Raw genomic sequence first — 24,180 nt, forward strand, 5'->3', positions numbered from 1 at the left:
TTGGTTTAACCAATAAGAATACAATTTGGTCGGCTAAATCCCAAATTGCCAGCCCATCCTCGTTCGTTCAGTATCAAAGTAGATACCCAACAGGGTGCACCACGAGAAGGTGAGGATTGGACATTAGGTCAGAAGTCCTGGTCGGTTCTCCGCATTCTTTTAAAGGCTATGTGGAGGTCTCCTCTTAGTTATACAGCTTTGACCCTTAAGCACCCCCAGTATTTAATTAGATTGTGCCAATTTATTTTTTATGTTTATAATTGCTCGTTTACTTTGTTAATGAAATTATATTGTCAGAAAAATGCAATTAATTATTTTTATGTAATAGACTGTCTATTGCACAATCCATACTTACTATATGTATGTTTACTTACTCAATATATAAGATAAATAGTCAGAGAAGTAGGGCCCATCATTGGAAGTCGTGTTAGGAGTGTGGTGAATAGTAGTGTATGGACCTGATTTTTTGTGTGGAGAGTGGTGGGTGAGTGAGTGGAATAGATTGCCAGAATTGGTTGTGAGGTCCCTAATGGTGAATGGATTGAAGTGAGGTATGATAGGATTTGTGTGTATGATGTTTGATTTGGGTCTCCCATGATGAGTCTCCAGACTCCATGGAGGTGCTGTAAAATAATAATAATAATAATATGTGTAAGGTTAATATGAATGCACTAATTTGATTATAAAATTTATTTATTCAAAATACAATCAAATACAATTGAAGAAATAATCTTTTTTTATTTTTACAAAATAGCTTAAGGAAATTACAACATATACTAGGATATACATTAAAATAAATTTTAATACACTTTCGATATTTCAGCAACGTCACGTTGCCATTTTCACAGGAACTTAACACACGTTTGCTGCCACGCTCCTCGGACATAGTTTGTTCCCACACGCCAAGCGCTTTCGTGTCTTCAAGGTCACTACGAGCAATCTCATAGCCGGCTTATCAGACAGAATTTTGTTTCATACGCCAACTACGACGAGTAATCTCGTATCACCCCCACCCATATATTACATGCGCTGACGAATGTGTTTATTGCGTCTAGTCTTCAGTTTCACCATGACCAGTAAAAGAAAACTTACTGATAAAGAATTAGAAGTTTATGCTAATATGAGCGATGATGAATTTAATGAATTCATCATCGCAAATGGAAGGATAAGAGGAAAGTTCTTTCCATTTCAAATATGCACAAATTTTAAATGGTTGATGCAAAAAAATCAGAATGGTAAAATTCAATTAAAACCAAATATCGTTAGGGACTATAATTTGGGTATGTCAGGCATCGATCTTTCTGATCAAATGCTTTCTTACTATTCCCCCTTACGAAAGACGATTAGATGGCCAAAGAAATTGGCAATACGCATTCTTGATATATACATTCAAAAAGCTTATAAATTTTATAATATAATTACTGGAAATGCACGACTGTGTTAAAATTTAGAGATCAATTTATCTCAGTTTTTGTTGGAACGGATAAGCGTACAGCATCGCAGATTATCAGCAGGATTTGGGATCTTCATTATTTGGAAATTTTACCACCTACAGAAAAAAATATTCGCCGACAAAGCCATGCCGAGTATGTACATGAAACAAACAACGACGCAAAACACGTTATTATTGTCCTGTTTGCCAGGAAAAACCACCACCATTTGGCATAGGAGGTCGGTAAATCGACATACGAGTCTAGCTCATATACGAACTACGAGTATACTCGTAGTTGGCAGTGAACGTGTTAAAAACAAGACACATGCAAGCAAGCACAACAAACAGTAAATGGGGATGAAGCAGGAAGCTATTCTTTCTCCTAAAAGTCCTGATGGTGCCCCCTAGCGGGCAGTGTTGGTATTCTTGGCCAACTGAGCTGAAGGTCTTCTGATGTAGGTTTCCCAAATTTGGGACAGTCTCATGCAACCAAATTTGTTGAGGTTTGGATTGTTTCTTAGGGCTGAGGCTGATTTTCCATGAAAAGCCTTTTGTATTTGAATTTACTACGGTGCATTATCGTGGCTTTCTTCCACCATATTCTATGGCGGGTATCCAGCACATGGTCTGCAAGACCAAGAGCACTTGACGCTCTCTCATATGGCCACAACTTCGCCAGTGTGCCCAGAAAAATACCTACTGAAGATATTATGATACGAATTGAATGCGGGATACGACACCTTCCAAACCACGTCGCCAAAGATATTAAACTGGATGTGGCTTGTGTTCTGACCAAAGCAAAACTACCAAAAACTAAGTGTTTTTGGTGGTTTTGCATTGCCATTGACAGTAAGGAAATTAAATCTCTACTAGAATTAAAGAAAAACAAGGAAATAATAATCACCAAAGCGGATAAAGGGAATGCCACAGTATTGCTTAACCAAAAGGATTACACAGGTAAGTTGACTGCTCTATTGTTAGATTGGGCTATTTACCTCCCTTATCGAGTACAATCCCACCAACTCACAAATTAAACTCCACAGGCTCCTTAAAAAGGTCACTTCTTGGTCTGTAGTAGTCACTAACAAATTAAAACCATTTAACTCCATACCCCCCCCCCCACCCCAGTATTTATGGACTCCCAAAAATACATAAGGAAAATGTGCCATTACGTCCCACAGTGGATGACATTGATTCCCCCACGTATAAAATAGTTAAACATTTGGCCAAAGCCCACACACTATACTGGCAACAAACCTTCACACATAAAAAACTCAGCCCACTTCAAAGCCAGCTTAGAAAACTTTACACTCAAACACACTGATGTAATGGTCAGTTTCGATGTCTCCTCCCTATTCACAAATGTCCCACTGAAAGAATCCTTAGAGCTAATCCAAGCTAAATTTCCTCCCAATATCACAGCCCTATTTCAGTTCACAATGAACTCAGACTGTTTTGTTTGGCAAGGAAAATTCTACCAACAAATAGAGGGGACAGCCATGGGTTCTCCACTCTCCCCACCCTTGGCCAACTTTTATATGGAGACTTTTGAAGAGAAAGCCTTAAACTCTGCACCACAAAAACCAACCATATGGCTTCGCTATGTTGATGATGTGTTTGCTATTTGGCCACATGGCTCCGATGCACTCCTCTCCTTCCTGACACACTTAAACAACCAACACCCCAGAATCAAATTCACCCTGGAAGAAGAAAAAAACAACTGCCTTCCTTTCTTAGACACACTAGTCACCCACCAGCCTGATGGAACCTTGGTTTTTTTCAGTGTATAGAAAGCCCACCCATACAAGCAGATACATTCACCAACAAGCCTACCCCCCCCCCTCGCAACAATATGGAGTCATTAAGACACTACGCGACAGGGCTAACCTTATCTGTTCAAATGACAATGCCCTAACCACAGAACTAAACCACATTCTCAACACTTTCTCAGCCAATAGCTACCCTCCAAAAAATATTGAAACCAATAAACTACAATCCCCCCCCCCCCTCACAACAAGGATTACTCTAAATCCATCACCATAGCCTTTATCCGAGGCACCTCGGAAAAAATTACAAAAATCCTAAAAAAACATGACTTAACTTCTTGTTACAGATCGTATAAAAAATTGGCATCCCTTATCCGCTCTACTAAAGACCAACCTCCCCCCCCCCCAGACCTACCTGGAGTATACCCGATTCCTTGCCGCTGTTAGCTGTCCTACATTGGCCAAACAGGCAGGACAGCTAATATCAGAATTTCAGAATACAAGGACTACATCTGGTTTCACCAATACAGCCAATCTGGTCTTGCTGACCATGCACTGGATACCCGCCATAGAATACGGTGGAAGAAAGCCATGATAATACACCATAGTAAATTCAAATACGAAAGGCTTTTCATGGAATCAGCCTCAGCCCTAAGAAACAATCCAAACCTTAACAAATTTGGTTGCATGAGACTGCCCCAAATTTTGGAAACCTACATCAGAAGACCTTCAGCCCAATCGCCCAAGAATACCAACATTGCCTGCTAGGGGGCACCATCAGGACTTTTAGGAGAAAGAATAGCTTCCTGCTTCGTCCTCATTTACTGTTTGTTGTGCTTGCATGCACATATCTTGTTTTTAAGTTCCTGTGAAAATGGCAATGTGACGTTGCTGAAATACTGGAAGTGTATTAAAATTTATTTTAATGTATATCTTAGTATACATTGTAATTTCCTTAAGCTATTTAGTAAAAATGCATAACCAACATCTAAGCCTTTCCACGAGAAAAGAAATAATGAAAAAGAAAAAAGAAGCCTATCACAAATGGTTAAGCAGTAAAAGATTAGAAGATGAAATAGAATATAAAAGAATAAGAGCTATAACTAAAAGAGAAGTCAGAAAAATAAATAGAGAATCATGGAACAAATTTGTTTCTAATTTAGAACATGATTTATATAAAATAAGACCCAATGTATATAATAAGATTGTGAAACACTTAAATGCAGATACCAAAGAAAACAAAAAATTAAACACCGAATTGCAATTAGAAGAATTTCTAAATTACTACACAGAATTGTGGACAGATAAATATTTTAAAAAAGACAACTGGCAAACAATTAACAAAAATGAAAAGGAAATAACTAAAGAAGAATTAGAAATCAGCCTGAAAGAAACAAGAAACGAAAAATCACCTGGAGAAAATAGGTTCAGAACTATAAGAATACGCAGGAACAAGATTCAAAGAAAGATTCTTTTTATTTTTAAATAAAATTTAATCAACTGGTATCCCCCCAGTAGAATGGAAAAAAGCAATTGTGATTCCTATCTTTAAAAAAGGTAATTGCAAAATCTTAAATAGCAAACTAATGAAATATTCCAAAAACTTTATTTTAGAAGTACAGAATGGATTTAGAAAAGCACAATCATGTATAGACCTGGCCTTTTGTCGAAAATTAATAATAGAGAAAAGAAGAGAATACAATTTAGAAACACATATTGCATTTATTGACTTTGAAAAAGCATTCGACAAAGTTAAAAGAAACATTATTTAACCTATTAAAAGAAAGACAAATACCAAATAATATCTTAAAAGCTAGCACAAGTATATAATTTATATATGAAAATAATCAATTACAAATAAGATTAAATCATGAGCTATCATATACGAGAGAGATAAACCAAGGGATCCGACTGGGATGTCCCCTCTCAGCAACTCTTTTTAATATTTACTTAAATGAAATAATAATAAAATGGAATAAAAATTTACATCAAGGAATTAAACTTTCTCTTACAGTGAACTTAAACACACTCCTTTTTGCCGACGACCAAATAATAATTACAAATTCTGAAGATAACTTACAGAAAGCTATTTTAGATCTAAATGAGATAGCCAAAGATTATGGTATGAGGATATCAACAGAAAAATCAAAAACTATGTCCTTTAAAGGACAAGGTCCAGCAAGAACTAAAATAATAACAGATAACAAGATCTTAGAACAGGTGAATTCATTTAACTACCTAGGATGTATGATCACATATGAAAATGAAAAAGATATAAATGTAAAAATTGCAAAATATTTAAAAATAACAGGTGTAATTAACTCTATATTTAAACCAAACCTAGTTCAAAAACAAACCAGACTAAAAGTATATAATACATTAGCCCTACCAGTCTTAATGTATGGAAGCGAATTCTGGACAATAAAACAAAATGACAAAGATTAATAACAGCAGAAATGAAGTTTATGAGAAAAACTGCAAAGTATACCCTATTTGAACACAAAAGAAATGCAGAAATTATGAAAGAATTAAATCAAGAACCAGTAATAGAAAAAATTAAAAAATATAAACATAAATGGATGCAACACATTCAAAGAATGAAAACAGAAAGATTACCAAAACAAGCCTTAAAGTACAAGCCATTTGGAAAGAGAAAACCCGTCCTCTTAAACGATTCAACGATGACTTCTAAGGCTGGAACAGGACATGCTAGGCCTAAATCCTTGATACGGATGATGATGATGATTTATTCAAAATGATAACTGTAACTTAATTTAAATATATTCATGATATGAAAAACTTCCTGTTTTTCATATCATGAGGTTTACTGTTTCAATCAAGAACCATGACTATAACATGTAATGGCGGCTCATTTATATCACTTCATGACTGAAATGAACTGAAAATAAGATGTGTGGTGGAGCATACATGCTGTGAAAAGAACACCATGCATGCCCCATATCAAATCCCCCCCCCCCTCACACATACACTGCTGTAAGAGAAATGAAGGAGATTTTTGGATCATGATAGTGGATATTTAGGAAGTCTTTAGAAGCAAAATGTTTAAAAGTTTTCTTCTTCTTCTGCAACTTATCCCACTTAAGTAGGGTCGCTGTTTTTAATGAGTCTCCTCCTGTCTTGGGCTGTAACCACATCCAAGTTCTTCATCCTCAAGTCCTCCTCCACCAGTTCCCTTCATCTCTTCTTCGGCCACCTGCACTTCCTCATCCCCTGCACACTCATATTTAAAAATCGTCAATTGTTATAACTCTTATAATGATGGCAGGAAAACTATCGAAAAAAGAAGATAAGCAGGTTGGGTTTTTAAGAAATCGTGTTTTTTTTTCCCCCTTAGTCTTTCATATAGAAGAAAAAATAAAGTTCTGAACCTTAGTTCAGGGTTTTATTTTTTTTATATTTATTATATATATATATTTTTTTATTTTTATCTCCTCCTTAAGAGAAGATAAAAGGACAGAAGAAAGTGTTGATGATTACTGGTTTACATTATGACTTTTAGAGAAACTCGCCAAATAAAACTGCAAATGTTCCATGTGGTGTCTGTTAAAAACTTTTGCAAAATCAATATCCTTTATCTTGCTCAACTGCCACTTGATAATAATTATAAAAAAGTGAGTAAATTATGAAAGACCTATCCTTTACAAAACTGCTGGACCCTATCAAGTATTGTATTCCCATATACCCATTCCTAAGTTCTGTCTTTGACCAACTTCTCCAGTACCTTACACCACTCCTGAGAAGCTCATTGGTATGTAATTTGCTGCCTTCTTCCAGGAAGAACACTTCAACAGTCTCTATTCTGACGTCAGTCCTTGTTGTATTTAAAACAGCTGCATATCAACACCTGGATGATATATCTTTGCAAAGTGATCACTTGGCCTGACTATTTTATCTGCTTCTGTCTCTTTCATACTGTCAGCACTCGTTACTGTTATATTTCCACATTCTTACTGACTACATAGTGGAAGAACTATTTTGGGTTTTCCTTTGGTCTACCCAGATAATTTCCTTTCATAATCTGATTTTGCTTTCTTTACCATTCTGGTCACCATTCTTGTTTGTGATTTGTACTGCTCACGTACTTGCTATCACCTTTCTCCTTATATACCTTTCACCAGTGGCGGCCCATGAAGCTTTTAAGTGTGGGGTGCTGCCTATACAAAATAATTTAAAAAAATTCTTTTTTTCCTAATCAGTAACCAATTTATTAATAAATAAATCTACAAATTTATTTATTAATAAATTGGTTACTAATTAGGAAAAAAAGAATTTTTTTAAATTATTTTGTATAGGCAGCACCCCACACTTAAAAGCTTCACTAGCCGCCACTGCCTTTCACAGCATTTTCTAGTATTGCAGATCTTGCATAATGCTACTACTTATTCATCTAACTCCTGTTTAATTTATCCTCCTGACTCTGAATATACAGTGTAATATTCAGAGTCAAGTGGATAATATTGCTTCCTCCTAACACTCATTAACCATCTTCTATGAACTGAACTTTAATCATCTTTCTCTTGCAGATTCTTATGCTACAGCACTTGTTCAAGTTACCTTGTAAGTTTGTCATTATCATTAGTTGTGTGGCCACACTGCCTCCCAATCAGATGGAATGTGGCTATGAACAAATCCTCTAATGTTATAACAATATCTAGACTCAAAAATTCAGAGATCCCTCCATCACATTCTGTTTCAGGTAACTCTTAATAGCCGCATAAATTCTATTTCTTTGCATGTATATGACTTTCCATTCCTTGTCCACATAGTTGAATCTGTCATAATAATTATTTGCCCTTCACTCAGCATATTAATATGCCAATGCATGCCTTTGCTCTCCTTGGCCTATAGCAGCAAGCAACTCTATATTTTGTCCTGTTGGCTTCTGTCTCACATCAGATGGCCTCAGATGTACTACTTTCTTCTTCCTATTCCTATATACCTTAACTCTTTTTGCAAAACCTCTTCTCCCCATCCCATTTTTCTCTATTCTCCCTGAAAGTACTATAGCTCCTTATGTGCTATCTCTGTAATTATGTCATCTTCTGTCTCACTAATACCTATATCTATTGGCCAATTTGAACAAATCAGTTTCAGAAACACCTGTATTCCAGATGATTTATTAGCATATATAAATTTCATTTTCTTGGGCCCACAAACAAATTATGACTGTTTGGATCTGAAAAACACAAGTCTGTTCCTCCCCCCCCCCCCCATTTAACTATCTACTTCCTCTAGTTGAACAACACATTTTCCAGACACCTAACTCTAAATTCAGACAGGTGCAATCAGTCTGCCATATATAATTCCATCTATCTATGAAATTTATTCCACAAACATCTGCAAACCACACATGATTCCTACTGCAGAGCCTACATTGTATTCTATTGCAATTTCAATCCTTCTTTCCATCTGGTCTCTATCATACCATAGCAGCAGATACAGTTTTTGCTCTCTTACTCTTCTTTTTTTCTTCTAATTCTTTCATAACTTCTCATACCATGTCACATTTCAAATCATTTGCACCTCCCAAAACAATCAACTCTTTCACTTTCCCTCTTTACATCCTAACAGCTTCACTAACATTGATCTTAGTATCTGAGAAACATGCTTTCATCAGCTTTTACACGCTTTTACCCTCTTTCTTTCACTTGAGCATTTGACTGCAGATCAAGAGGTCCTTGATTCCATCCATTAATTTTTTGGACAGGATCCAGAGGCAAGCAGAATAATTCCTATGAGGATAGTTTGAGAGTTTGCAGATTGCAAAAGTTGGTTGATAGACAAAAAAGGGAGATACGATATAAATATTTAAGTTACTTAAAGGCTTTAATAGGATTGATGCAGGGGAAATGTTTCAGCACTTGGCCAGAAGGGACAAAACAAGAGATCATCCTTGAAAGTTGGGTAAGAGTGTGGTTAGCAAGAATGTGAGGACTAGATTTTTCACTTGGAGAGTGGTGAATGAATGGAATGGTTGCCTGAGTCAGTTGTGAGTGCATTATTTGTTAACAGTTTCAGGGAGAGGTATGAGAGATATTGTGTTGATAGTTTGGGCCTTCTACTATGAGCTTAGAACTCAGTGGAGGTTTCCATGCAATAATAATAATAATAATCTGCTTCTCTTTCCTTACATTTCTTCTTTCTTTCTCTTCTACTCACCAGATATTTCTCCAGTCATTTTGAGCTCACTATGACAGCATGCTTACATGATCCCACGTAAGCATGCTCCCCCCCCTCTCCCTGATTACCACATCTTCCATTCTCTTCACCTTCCTCGGCTTTATTCTTGTTACCAGTCGCATGTTGTTCATTGTTTTGTTCACTTCCAACACTGTACTTTCATTTACAGTCTTACTGACAATAACATTTTCCTGTCTTTTGTCAGTAATATTCATCATTTCATTTTCATGGTTTTTATTTGCCTGCCCCACACTATTTCATCTCTCTGCATTATTTGTTATGGTTATAAATTACATGGGCTCTTCTGGCTGGTTTGCTTGTTTTGCAGGATAAAAAAACTATTTAAAGTCTCTTTCTGGTGTCCATCATCATCGTCATCCTTTCAGGGATTTAGGCACAGTGCCTGTTCCGGTCTCATTCCATCTTTTCCTTGGTAAAAATATCACAGTATTTTTTTGGGTAGTCTTGAACTGTCTATTCTTTCAATATGTTCAATCCACTTCTTTCAGTATTCATATACTTTGCCCAATATTCAGTCTATGTTTACTTCATTATGTATTTCTGTGCTTCTTCTTTTGTTCCAGATAGTATAGCCTGCTGTCCTTTGCAGGAATTTCATTCCTCCAGTTTCTATTCTTTTTTCTTCTGCAGTTTTTATGGTCCATAATTCATTTCTGTACAGTAGAGAAGGTCTTGCCAAAACTTGATTAACTCTTATTCTTTAAATTGTACATGTTTTTGGTCATAAAGTGTTACAAAATAAAGACTTATTGTTGCATAGACCATATATTTATAACGTACTTATCTTCTTACAAATTGCCTACCGGTTTCGTTAGTAAAACTGACTAGCTTTCTCAGTACAAAAAAAGGTAAATGCAAAAAAGGTTTAAGAATACAAAGAATACCGTTAGGTAGCTAGGGTGACACGTTCGCGTGACATAACTATTCAGCATCATGAACATGCGTTACATGCAAACGCGTAATATGATTATTTGCGTACTGTAGCTCTGTTGAGCTGAGGGAGTTAATTAGATTTTTCCAGGTATCATTCAGAATTGCCCCTTGATTTCTGTTTAAGTTACTTCCCATACATAGTACAACTGCCGCTTCTTTAAATATTTGATGTCTGTAATCCTTGTCTACGTAGGGCATGGAGCTGTTATTCCAGTCTATAGTGTGGTTCGAAGTTGAAAAGTGATGTGCCAATCCTGAGGTGATCATTCTGTTGTGATTAACATCGCCTACATGTTCTTTCTGTCTTATTTCCAGGCTTCTCGAAGTCTGTCCAATGTAGGAAAGACCGCACGTGGATGGAATATTATACACACTTGGATATCTATAAAATAGCACACTGTCTTTAGAAGATCTTAGGACCTGTCTTATGCTATTTGTTGGTTTAAATACAACCCTGATGTTATGTGTCTTTAACAATCTTGCAATTTTTGTGGAAGTTGAACCTATAAAGGGGGATGACTGCTGTTGAAATTTGCTGGGCGACTATTCTTTCTTGTTGGTTATCTTTGTATAGAAATTTGTTGATGATGTATCGAGAATAACCATTTTGTGATAGAGTTGTAGCTATTTGAGACAGTTCTGTTTGAACTTCTTCCTTGTTAGAGATAAATTTTCTAGCTCGATTTCTTAGCATGTGGATGATGCTGTGTTTCTGTGACCTATGATGATTAGAAGAGTAATGTAGATATCTTCCAGTGTCTGTTGGTTTTTTGTAAATCGACAGTTTGATACTGTTTCCTTGTCTTTTTACTAGTAAGTCCAAGAAGTGTAGCTGTTCGTTATTTTCTACTTCTAGTATAAATTTTATTTTATTTTGGAGTACATTGATTCTGTTAACAAACATATGTAGGCTTTCTAAGTTGTCTTTCCATATGATGAAGATGTCATCCACATATCTCCACCATATAGAAAGTCTAGGAGTAATGCTGGTGAATGTTTCATCTTCAAATTTCTCCATGAAAAGGTCTGCACATGGTGGCGACAGAGGGCTGCCCATGGCTAGGCCTTCTAATTGTTTGTATATCTTGTTGTTAATTTTTAATAACTTAGGGAATTGAAACAATGTAGATCCGAATATAAATTAAATTATATTTTAATAGATATTTCCGATATTTCGGCAATGTCACATTGCCATTTTCTAAAGGAACTTACAAAAAGGCAGGTGCACACAGGCAATAACAATACAGTAACTGAGAATGAAGATTTGAAGCTATCGTTCTCTAGAAGTCCTGATGGTGCCCTCTGGAGGGCTAAGTAGGCGTTCTTGGCCGTTGGGCTGAAGGTCTGCTGATGTATGCCTCCCAAATTTAGGGCAGTCACATGCAACCAAATTTGTTGAGGTTTGGAGAGTTTCTTAGGGCAGAGGCTGATTCCATAAATAATCTTTCGAATTTATATTTGCTCCGTTGTATTATTGTTGCTTTCTTCCACCGTATTCTGTGGCGAGTATCCAGAGCATGGTCTGCAAGACCAGAATGGCTATACTTGTAAAACCGGATGTAGTCCTTGTGTTCAGAAATTCTGATATTCGCTGTCCTGCCTGTTTGGCCAAAGTACGACAGTTTACAACTGCAAGGGACCTGGTATACACCAGGTAGGTCTAGGGGAAGTGGTTGGTCTTTGGTAGAGCGGATAAGGGATGCCAATTTTCTGTAAGGCCTGTAACAGGAGGTGAGGTCATGTTTTTTTAGAATTTTGGTAATTTTTTCTGAGGTGCCTCGGATGTAGGGAATGGTGATGGATTTAGAGTAATATTTTTTGTGGAGAGGGGGGAGGAGGAGGGGGGGGGCTGTGGTTTGTAGGTTTTAATATTTTTTGGGGGGGGTAGCCATTGGCTGAGAAAGTGTTGAGGATGTGATTTAGTTCAGTGTTAAGGGCTATGTCGTTAGAACAGATTAGTTTAGCCCTGTTGTATAGTGTTTTTACCACTCCATATTGTTGTGAGGGGGGGGGGATTGTTGGTGGATGTATCTGCCTGTATGGGTGGGTTTTCTGTAAACTGAGAAAACCAAAGTTCCATCAGGCTGGCGGGTGATTAGTGTGGCTAGGAAAGGGAGGCAGTTGTTTTCCTCTTTTTCCAGGGTGAACTTGATTCTGGCATGTTGGTTGTTTAAGTGGGTAAGGAAGGAGAGGAGTGTTTCAGAGCCATGTGGCCAAATAGCGAACACATCATCAACGTAGCGAAGCCATATGGTTGGTTTTTGTGGGGCAGAGGCTAAGGCTTTTTCCTCAAAGGTCTCCATAAAGAAATTGGCCAAGGGTGGTGAGAGTGGTGAGCCCATGGCTGTCCCCTCTATTTGTTTGTAGAATTTTCCCTGCCAAACGAAATAGCCTGAGTTCATTGTGAACTGAAATAGGGCTGAGATATCGGGGGAAAATTTAGCTTGGATAAGCTCTAAAGTTTCCTTGAGTGGGACATTTGTGAATAAGGAGGAGACTTCGAAGCTGACCATTATGTCAGTATGTTGGAGTGTAAGTTTTCTATGCTGTCTTTGAAGTGGGCTGAGTTTTTTGTGTGTGATGGTGTGTTGCCAGTATAGTGTGTGAGCTCTTTGGCCAAATGTTTAGCTAATTTGTATGTGGGGGAATCAATGCCATCCACTATGGGATGTAATGGCACATTTTCTTTATGTATTTTTGGGAGTCCGTAAATACGGGGGGATATAGAGTTAAACGGTTTTAATCTGTTGGTAACTTCTACAGGCCAAGAAGTGACTTTCTTAAATCCAAAATCCAAAAAATATTAAAACCTACAAACCACAGCCCCCCCCTCCTCCCCCCCTCCACAAAAAAGATTACTCTAAATCCATCACCATTCCCTACATCCGAGGCACCTCAGAAAAAATTACCAAAATTCTAAAAAAACATGACCTCACCTCCTGTTACAGGCCTTACAGAAAATTGGCATCCCTTATCCGCTCTACCAAAGACCAACCACTTCCCCTAGACCTACCTGGTGTATACCAGGTCCCTTGCAGTTGTAAACTGTCGTACTTTGGCCAAACAGGCAGGACAGCGAATATCAGAATTTCTGAACACAAGGACTACATCCGGTTTTACAAGTATAGCCATTCTGGTCTTGCAGACCATGCTCTGGATACTCGCCACAGAATACGGTGGAAGAAAGCAACAATAATACACCGGAGCAAATATAAATTCGAAAGATTATTTACGGAATCAGCCTCTGCCCTAAGAAACTCTCCAAACCTCAACAAATTTGGTTGCATGCGACTGCCCCAAATTTGGGAGGCATACATCAGCAGACCTTCAGCCCAACGGCCAAGAACGCCTACTTAGCCCTCCAGAGGGCACCATCAGGACTTCTAGAGAACGATAGCTTCAAATCTTCATTCTCAGTTACTGTATTGTTATTGCCTGTGTGCACCTGCCTTTTTGTAAGTTCCTTTAGAAAATGGCAATGTGACATTGCCGAAATATCGGAAATATCTATTAAAATATAATTTAATTTATATTCGGATCTACGTTGTTTCAATTCCCTAAGTTATTTAGAAATGCATAACCAACGTATAAGCCTGTCCTACGAGAATCTTGTTGTTAACTTTGAAAAAATTTGATTGTAGGCAATGCTTGAACATCTTTGTGATATCTGCAGGAAAGAGATCTTTGATAATGTTCATTACTTCTTCTACTGGTACATCTGTGAACAAGGACACTACATCTAGACTGGCCATTATGTCTGTTTGTGTAAATTTTACGTTTTTTAGTTTGTCCACAAAGTGTTGAGAATTTTTTAAGTAGGACTCTGTTTGTCTAATTTTTTCCTTGAGTAAATTCGCTAGGTGCTTAGCCAATAGGTACGTTGGGGAGGACCTGCCATCCACAATCGGACGAAGTGGCACTTCTTTATGCACTTTAGGCACCCTGTACAGTCTAGGAGTAATAACATTACTCCTAGACTGTACAGGGTGCCTAAAGTGCATAAAGAAGTGCCACTTCGTCCGATTGTGGATGGCAGGTCCTCCCCAATGTACCTATTGGCTAAGCACCTGGCGAATTTACTTAAGGAAAAAATTAGACAAACAGAGTCCTACTTAAAAAATTCTCAACACTTTGTGGACAAACTAAAAAATAAAAATTACACAAACAGACATAATGGCCAGTCTAGATGTAATGTCCTTGTTCACAGATGTACCAGTAGAAGAAGTAATGAACATTATCAAAGATCTCTTTCCTGCAGATATCACAAAGATGTTCAAGCATTGCCTACAATCAAATTTTTTCAAAGTTAACAACAAGATATAAACAATTAGAAGGCCTAGCCATGGGCAGCCCTCTGTCGCCACCATGTGCAGACCTTTTCATGGAGAAATTTGAAGATGAAATATTCACTAGCATTACTCTTAGACCTTCTATATGGTGGAGATATGTGGATGACATCTTCATCATATGGAAAGACAACTTAGAAAGCCTACATATGTTTGTTAACAGAATCAATGTACTCCACAATAAAATAAAATTTACTCTAGAAGTAGAAAATAATGAACAGCTACACTTCCTGGACTTACTGGTAAAAAGACAAGGAAACAGTATCAAACTGTCGATTTACAAAAAACCAACGGACACTGGAAGATATCTACATTACTCTTCTAACCATCATAGGTCACAGAAACACAGCATCATCCACATGCTAAGAAATCAAGCTAGAAAATTTATCTCTGATAAGGAAGAAGTTCAAACAGAACTGTCTCAAATAGCTACAACTCTATCACAAAATGGTTATTCTCGATACATCATCAACAAATTTCTATACAAAGATAACCAACAAGAAAGAATAGTCGCCCAGCAAATTTCAACAGCAGTCATCCCCCTTTATAGGTTCAACTTCCACAAAAATTGCAAGATTGTTAAAGACACATAACATCAGGGTTGTATTTAAACCAACAAATAGCATAAGACAGGTCCTAAGATCTTCTAAAGACAGTGTGCTATTTTATAGATATCCAGGTGTGTATAATATTCCATCCACGTGCGGTCTTTCCTACATTGGACAGACTTCGAGAAGCCTGGAAATAAGACAGAACATGTAGGCGATGTTAATCACAACAGAACGATCACCTCAGGATTGGCACATCACTTTTCAACTTCGAACCACACTATAGACTGGAATAACAGCTCCATGCCCTACGTAGACGAGGATTACAGACATAGAGTATTTAAAGAAGCAGCAGTTGTACTATGTATGGGAAGTAACCTAAACAGAAATCAAGGGGCCATTCTGAACGATACCTGGAAAAATCTAACTCCCTCAGTTCAACAGAGCTACAGTACGCGAATAATCATATTACGCATTTGCATGTAACGCGTGTTCATGATGCTGAGTAGTTATGTCACGTGAACATGTCACCCTAGCTACCTAACAGATACTAACGGTTCTTTGTATTCTTAAACCTTTTTTGCATTTACCTGTTTTTTGTACTGTGCAAGCCTTGAGAAAGCCAGTCAGTTACTAGCAAAACCAGTAGGCAATTTATAAGAACATAAGTACGTTATAAATATATGGTCTATGTAACAATAAGTCTTTATTTTGTAACTTATTCTTGTATGCTTTTGAACTTGGTTATGTTTGAAAATATTATTGATATTTCTGTGTAGTGTTATTTTCAAAACACTTACACTTTACCTTACTTTAAAGAATACATCTCACACACTGTGAAATGTATTCTTATTCAAAATCACAATCCCTCATTTTAAATTCACCATTTAATACATTGGCTGCCATCATTCTGTTACAAACTATTACCTTTTTATTTTTTTTTGATGTGACTCTCATCCTTGAAAAGTTGTAAACATAGTATATTAATACTATGGGTGGGATAAAATTTTGTAATTTAATTTATTTTTTACATTGTTCAGTATACAATACAGAAAGTGCTCAAAGGATAAAAAACTAAACCCCTTCTTACCAGACTCATAAAATTAAGAAATCACTACATATTAATCACATAACCTATTATTATTGATTATTTTTGAAAAATGGCTTATCCGTCTGCTCTGTGTTTATCTATAATGATTGAATGAATTGCCATCTAATAGACTCACTGTCCTGGTTTTTCCCTTTCAGTCATTTCCAACCATAGGCGACTTCATCGGCATTTCCCACAAAGTATTCCTAGTGAGATTTTTTACAGGGTAGTTCACCATTGCTTTCCTCAACCCCCAATTTTATCTGGGTTTGGGACTGGCTTATGGCTGGGATGTATTCATGACTGGAATCCATGTGTGTGTGTGTTCACAAGGCCAGTTTGCCTGTTCTTGGGGACGAAAACAACGAGTTTCTGGGTGAAAAAATGCCCTACCTCTGTATGAGACTGGCTAACTCACCTTTAGTCGAAAGAGACCAGATAAAGGTTCCTCATGTCACTGACAGAATCGAACCCGACCAAATGGCTTTGTCTATGTTGGCTGAGCCATGGAGGCTCAATAGACATTACAAAGGGGGGGGGGGGAAATATATGTGTGTATATATATATATATAATGCAAACTTAATTCAGTGTAGTATAAAGTTGGCTGCAGAAAGAGTAATGCTGATAACTCTTCTCAGAAGACTTGAACAGACTTTTAGTTTGGAGGAATAAGTGAGAGTTCGCAATTTTAATGTTAAGAAGTGCAAAGTACTGCACTTTGGAAGTGTAGACGTATAAAGATTATGTATTATATTGATGAAAATGTGCTTCAGGAGATGGATGGTATTCGACATATGTAGGTAATAGTTGACAAGGGGCCTGAAGTTCAGAGAGCACATTTCAAATGTTGCAAAGATCACATACACTGCTGCTATGATAAGGAGCACATTGACAAGTAGGAAAAGGAGGTGGTTGTGCTACTGTAAAACACATTCAGACTGCTGTGCTCAAATTACTAATACTATTATTATTGTTGTTATAACATCTGACCTCCATGGAGTCAGAGACTCACTGTGGGAAGTAAACATTATTATCATACCAAGCTTTATGCAATTAGCAGACTCCTTAACACTCCTTGCATTCATCAATACTTTCTTGTGTTGTGTTCCATTCATCTATAATTCTTTATGTAAAAAAATCTACTCCTTCCATACCCTTCTTTACTACACCCTTACAAAATTTCTAGGGATGGCCATTCTTCCTCTCTCTCTCCTTTGCTCTTTTTTAGACCAGTTAATCTGATAAAGTCCCACCTCACTAATGTAAATGTCTCTATCATATCACCTTTTTTACTTTCATCTGCCATAAGCCTGTAATTTACATTTCTTTATCTCTCTCTCCATAGCCAAAATTCCAAAGTTCTGATACTCATCTCCAAACTTTCTCCAGTGTTTCCATATTACAATGAAAACTAGTTGACCAAATCTGAACCAATAGTACAGGTGTGGTGATCTAATCACACTTGGACTATGGTGTCATATTTGGTCTGGCCAGTGCTTTTTACAGTAGTACAACTACCCTACTTATTCCTACTTGTCAGTGTATTTGTTATCATAGGCTCAATGCACAGTCTTGGCAACACTTGCAATGTGCCTGCTAACCTTCAGTTCAGTGCTGACCATCATCCCCAAATCTCAAATCTCACTCACCTCCTGAAGCAATTCAATACAGTACATAGCTTTATATTTCTGAATATTTTCATATTCAGTTTTTTCATATTCAATTTTCATATTACAATGAAAACTAGTTGACCAAATCTGAACCAATAGTAGTACAGGTGTGGTGATCTAATCACACTTGGACTATGGTGTCATATATGGTCTGGCCAGTGCTTTTTACAGTAGTACAACTACCCTACTTATTCACTGAACCTTCAGTTCATTATTCCTACTTGTAAGTGTATTCGTTATCATAGGCATTCAATGCACAGTCTTGGCAACACTTGCAATGTGCCTGCTAACCTCACTGACCATCATCCCCAAATCTCAAATCTCACTCACCTCCTGAAGCAATTCAATACAGTACATAGCTTTATATTTCTGAACTCCAAAATGTAAACATGTTGTGCTTATTAATATTAAAACTACAACCTCACTCATTTGCCCATAGTAAAAGTCTGTTCAAATCATCCTGAAAGGACTTAACATCACCAGTGCTTCTTATAATTTTCCCCAGTCAATCCACATGAAATATCATTACCAAATCAGTTAAAACAATGAGGGGGGGGGGTCCAAGAACAGAACCTACGGATACACCTCTGGTTACTTTCTTTTTTGAGACATTGCTCCATCATACACAACTTGCAAGTATTGTTCAGAGAGCCAGTATGCAGTCCATCTAACCAATATACTATCCATTCCCATCTCCTGTAACTTGTACATCAATCTATCATGACGTAATCTATCAAATGCTTTTGCAAAAAGTAAGAATATCACTGTATATGAATTTTCCCTGGAAGTAGATTTCTTAAATAAGACCTATGCTTTACAGTCCCATGCTGACTATCATAAAGACTCCTATGTCCATCAACCCAATATTGTATTCTATTCCTAACTAATCTCCAACACCGTGACTACAAATGCAGTTATATAGACTGGTCTATAATTGGAATCTTCTCTCTAAAACTGCTTGTGGAGTGATACCATTTTGCTTTCTTTCAACTCTTAGGAACCTTTCCCACTGCAAGAATTTCATTAAATAACAATGTTGGGGGTGTAGCTAATGCTTTTTCACTTTCAAAAATTCAAAAACTTTTTAAAAAAAAAATTCAATTTCAAAAACACGTGGTTATATGTCATCCAGTCCCACAGCTTTATTATCATTTAATTCAATCAACATCTGATATATCTTTGATTCTTTCACCTCTAATTCTCCAAATATTTGCCTTCATTCTACATGTGCATAGCATCATTTACACCAGTATGATATACACTGATATAAAGTGCTCATTAAATAATTCCACTACATTAATTGAAGTGGTCTCTCTGCTACCATAACTATTCACCAGTGTCACCCTGACATAATTCTTCTTCTTCTTGCTTGACTGGTCAGTCCCCTTTAATGCTGTATTTTTATTTTTCTTTACCATTCTTTTCACCTTTCTAGCTTGCACTTTATTGTTATTATTATTATTCAGGCTTCCATGGAGTCAAAAGACTCATCGTGGCAGGTCTTTCCTAGAAAACACAAAGTCTATCATACCACTCATTGACTGTTTGTGCTCTCACCACTCTATCAGGCAATGTATTCCATGGTATATTGACCCTGCATGCAAAGAAACCACTCCTCAACCTCTTGCTCACAGCTTCGTTTCATAACTTCCAGGGATGGCCCCTTGTCCTCGCTCCTTCCCCCCGTTCCACCAAGTGAAAGAACTCCCCAGTGTCAATCCTGTAACTACCTCTCAACAGTTTAAAAGTCTCAATCATATGTAATCATGGTACATTGACCCTGCATGCAAAGAAACCACTCCTCAACCTCTTGCTCACAGCTTCGTTTCATAACTTCCAGGGATGGCCCCTTGTCCTCGCTCCTTCCCCCCCGTTCCACCAAGTGAAAGAACTCCCCAGTGTCAATCCTGTAACTACCTCTCAACAGTTTAAAAGTCTCAATCATATGCAACCCTGGTTGGCCAAGTGGTTAGTGTATTCGCTCTCCAGTCAAGAGGCTGTGGCTTCAAATCCTGCATATGCATCGATGTTTGTGATTGTCTTCTCCCAATATGGACTGGGTCACCATGGGAGTAGTCGATCGAAAACCTCCTACAATAGGAGAGGCCTTCACCCTGCAATGGACAGAAAAGTAGGCTGTGAATTTATATGCAACCAAACATATAATCTGATAACTATGATTTGATTTGTTTTAAGGGACTACATACAGCATTGGGCAGATGAGAGTAATGTTATCTGTGAGAATCAACATGAATTTGTTAAGGGGTGCTCTAGCTTAAGTAATATTATTGCCTTTTATAATAAAGTGACAAGAGCAGTTGCAGCAGAGGGAAAGGCATACACTGCCATTTTTTTCCGATTTTACAAAGGCATTTGACAGAGTGCCACATGATAAGCTGATATTTAAGTTACAGCACATGGGTTTAGATGTCAGGTTAGTCATCTGGATTGAGGATTGGCTGTCTGATAGGTATCAGAGTTGTGTATGGTGGGGCAATATCAGGGAAGCAGAAGGTTACAGTGGGGTTCCACAGGGCTCAGTACTGGGACCTGTATTGCTTATTATAGTTTATTTATTATATCAACGACATTGTCAATGGATTGCAAGGGGATATTCAGTTCTTTGCAGATGATGTGAAGCTAGGAAGGGTTATTAGCAACAGTACAGATGTGGTGGCTATGCAAGAAGATTTGAATAAACTAGACAGATGGGCAAATGAATGGCGATTTCAGTTTAATGCAGCAAAATGTAAAGTCTTGAAGTTTGGATACATCGATGGGAGGCTGCATGCTTGATTGGAGGAGCTGTACTGGAGGAAGTAGGGGAGACGAGATCTGGGGGGGTGATGATCGATAGAAAACTAAAATTCAGGGGGCATCTTGCAAAGGTGGTGAAGGTAACCCAGAGGATTGCTGCAATACTGAGAAGGATGCTGACCTGCAGAGATAAGAGTTGTCATTCCATTGTATAAAGTTCTGATCAGACCACACCTCACGTCATCTGCAAACAACTGAATATCCTCCTGCAATCCATTGACAATGTCATTGATATAAAGGTAAAACAATACAGGGCCCAGTATTGGTCCCTGTGGGACCCCACTTGTAACCTTCTGCCTCCTAGATGCTGCCCTAACATGCACAACTCTCTGATACCTGTCAGACAGCTAATCCTGAATCCAGTTTACTAACCTGACAACTAAACCCATCTGCTGCAACTTAAATATCAGCTTATCATATGGCACCCTGTCAAATGCCTTGCAAAATCCAAAAAAATGGCAGTATATGCCTTTCTCTCCAAGATCTTAAGATCTTGGAGAAATTAGTAAGGGAAATTAGTGAAACAACTACTAATGAAACACAAACTGGCCTATAGTTAGACATATCCAGTCTGCTATCGCCCTTATGCAATGGCACTATCTTACCTTCCTTCCATTCCTTGGTCAATGGAGCTGTCAATTCTTTAGCACATTCTCTCAAAATCCTGTGGTGAAATACCATCTGGTCTCACAGCTTTACTGACATCAGGGTACTCAGTATTTGTAACATACTCTCCTCTTGCACCTCTAAATCAAACCTGCCCTATCCCTCTAGTATTAAAACTTACTTCTCCGGGATGAAATACTCCAATAAAGTGTTTATTGAACAACTCCGCTATATCCTCTGCATCAGTCACTCTATTCCCATTTTTATCCCACAATGTCATTCTTCCACAATCATTTCTCCTCCTACTGGCTGCATAGCTAAAACATTTCCTAGGATTATCTTTTGGATCTTAGTGCCAATCTCTTCCTTACCATATTAGTCACTCTCCTGGCTTGAGTCTTATATTCTTCGTGCATCTGCTCTCCACCCCTAAACTTATATCTCTTCCATAACCTCTTTTTCACCTGCAGTTCCTATTTGATATTTTGTCATCCATTTTACACCAAATTGTGTCCTCTTCTGCACTCATAGAATGCAGCTTACTATTGCCACCAACAAATATTCCTTCACAATTTCCCAAAGCACTAATGATCTTCTGGCCTTCCAATTCTGCTCTTCATGCAACTGTCCCAAGTTGATATCTAAGATTATGATAATCACCTTCCTTGTAATTCTACATACATTCCCTTTTCTTAGATACTCCTCCATGTCTATTCATCTTCCAAGTCAAAACCGCATGGTCACTCTCTCCAACAGGGGGAGAGAGATGTTGTCTCAGATATTATCAGCTCTTCTGATGCCGTGACCAAATCCAGAACTCTTGAACATCTTGTTCTGTTTATTACATGTTGCCTAAGACATCTGTCCCTCAAGAATTCCAGAAATTCCATTCCCTTTTTACTACATGCATTTTCCTCTTCTTCCCAACTTATACTGCTGTATTTAAAATCTTCCATAACAATCATTCTTCTTGAACTTGCCAAGCTCAACTGCCTAAACATCTCCTGCTCCCCACCATCTGTTCTCCTTGTCTTGTAGCAACATCCCACTAAATATCCTGTCTTGCCCACCTCTACCTCACACCATATGCTTTCAAAACTATTAGTATCACCGCCTTCCAAAGCCTCCACTCTTAGAGGACATAAGTCATCACTTATCATAAGCAGTACTCCACCACAACCACGTTTTCCCTTCCTATCCTCCTGCTGAAAAATGCTGTACCGTGCTATTTCTATTCTTGTTATTATATCCTCTTCTGTCAACCATGTCTCAGTGATCCCAATAATCTTTGGCCAGGCTGATGTTATCAGTGGCACCAATTCCTCTCCTTTATTCCGGATACACCTGGCATTAGTATAAAGCATAAAAATGCCACTGTTTCTATACCTAGCATTATTCCCTCTAGACTCCACTGGGCTCAGCGTTACCTGATGTCGTCCCCCTTCTCCCAAGTACCCATTCTCACAAGAGGCCAACCCTGCTACCATTCCTCCTGGGTATTCTAGTTTCCCTGCATTGATACACTGACTCTTTTAGCACAGCAATCTCTCCCGATGCCCATGTCCTTCCTCATTCAAATGCAAGCGGTCTCTCGTATAGAATTCCTTTCTGTCCTCAAACGCCCTCCAAGCATCCACATATTCCAATCCTCTCTTCTGACACATTCTGGCTATTATGCTATTCACTATTACTGCTCTTCTGCTCAGCTCGTCCTTATCATACCTGTGTAACACACACTATCTTTCCTCTCTGCGTTTTCTTTTGTACAACCTCGAGCATAAATCTCAGATCTCTTGCCACCTTATTTACACTGCCTCTCAAGTCATTTGTGCCCACCATCACAATCATCTCATCCACTCTTTCACCCTGCTTAATTGCCATAGCCACACTTTCTATCATTCCTCCAGGCAAACGCTCCTCTGGCATCCTATCTTGCACTCCACAGACCATCTCCATACATCATACCTCTTACCATTCTGTTCCTTGATTACTTACTTCCCTCACTCTCTCTCTGTCTCCTGTAACCCTTTCTCTCTGTGTTCCCCTACTTGCCTGCTGTCCTGGCATCACCCTGTCCCTGGTTCTGGCACTCCCTTGCATTCTTCTCATTCCCTCTCTCTGACTATTTCCATTCTCCCCTATCATTCCCATAACTCTCTCTCTTCTACTGTTTCTATTCTCTCCCTTTCTATTATTCCCATAACTCTCTGTCATTCCCTGTCTTCTACTGTTTCTGTTCTTTCCTCTTCTGTTATTCCTATAACTCTCTCACTCCTACTCTGCTTCGCCTAATCTTTTCATACTTCTCATCTCATTCCGAGACATCCCACCTCCTCTTTCAGCAAATCTCTCTCTCTGCAAGTTAGCCACTCTTGCTTGCCATTCATCCTCCCAATCAAGACAATCTTCAAAAACTTCACATTCATTCAAGCCTTCCACACTCCCCACTCTTATTTATTCATTCATATTCCACTCATAATTCTCGCCCTCTATCACACTATTCATCTCTTTAGGTTGAGATTCCCCCTTCTCTCACCCACCACATATCCAACTGCAGGGACGCATACATGCCACAAGTACCACATGCCACAAAATCCTGTATTATGTTATGCAAAACAGAGTCCTTAAATGGGGGAGGACTTGGTGACACGCCATTTGTAATCGGAGCTGCAGCCATCATTCAAATTGCGCCTAGGAATTACTACAACTAAATACTAAACACTCTACTATACTATGTTATATGCTCTAC

The 24,180-nt window shown here is 38.1% G+C and overlaps 1 protein-coding gene across 1 annotated transcript in view; it reads right to left on the reverse strand.

Moving 5' to 3' along the window:
* The window catches only part of LOC150092755 (choline/ethanolamine kinase-like), a 188,496-nt gene that overhangs the window by 35,429 nt on the left and 128,887 nt on the right, over nucleotides 1-24,180 (reverse strand). The gene's annotated exons all lie outside the window — the stretch shown is intronic.

Source organism: Typopeltis vanoorti, chromosome 25 (assembly GCF_054136105.1).
Source record: "Typopeltis vanoorti isolate ZY-2024b chromosome 25, IOZ_Tvanoo_1.0, whole genome shotgun sequence".
Lineage (NCBI taxonomy): Eukaryota > Metazoa > Arthropoda > Arachnida > Uropygi > Thelyphonidae > Typopeltis > Typopeltis vanoorti.